The following is an 813-nucleotide window of genomic DNA, read 5'->3' as shown; positions in this document are numbered from 1 at the left end:
TTGATGACGGGCGTGGATGTCCATCTGTTGTAATATGTCGGTTGTAGGGTATTTCCAGCTCGTGTGTTTCGGGAGGTCTTGTACAAATACATGTCAACTATATAATGATAATAATGACGATGATGGTGATGTTGTTGATGATGGTCATAATCATGATCATGATGATTATGATGATCATGATGATGATGATCATGATGATACGAATAAATGCCCTGATGCAGTACCAGGAAGTGGCTCTCATGGCTTTTGATCTTAACTGATTGGAAGTGTTAACATGCACATTGTTTTGTCTTGATATAAAAGTTGGGATACAGCAAATATTCTGCCCAATATCACATACATGCTTGTCAGTTGTTTGACCTCAACCAGTTTATCATATGTTGAAAGGAATTCGTTTCGGTGTGAATAATTAAACGCCGGACACATGGGTGTTTCCTTAAACACCCTGCAGTAACTCTTACTCAGGACCCTTTTGAGTGGGATATGCTACTCAACCTGAAGAAAATTCTAACTGGGTAACATCAACAAGGTCATGCGCTGTTCAACATGTTGCACACGTATGGTTGTGATGCATATACGAGGTGTACATATATAAAACTTTTAGTCATGATGGGTATATTGGGCTTCATATACTTGTACCCCAATGCTACTTTGATGGCATGAGTTACTCTTTCACTCCATAACAACAGCAATAGCAACAACAACAACAACAACAGTAACAATAATAATAATAATAATAATAATGATAATAATAATAATAATAATAATAATAATAATAATAATAATAATAATAATAATAATAATAATAATAAT

This window comes from Octopus bimaculoides, chromosome 29 (genome assembly GCF_001194135.2).
Source record: "Octopus bimaculoides isolate UCB-OBI-ISO-001 chromosome 29, ASM119413v2, whole genome shotgun sequence".
NCBI classification, from domain to species: Eukaryota; Metazoa; Mollusca; class Cephalopoda; order Octopoda; family Octopodidae; genus Octopus; species Octopus bimaculoides.
Note: the sequence above shows the minus strand (reverse complement) of the source record.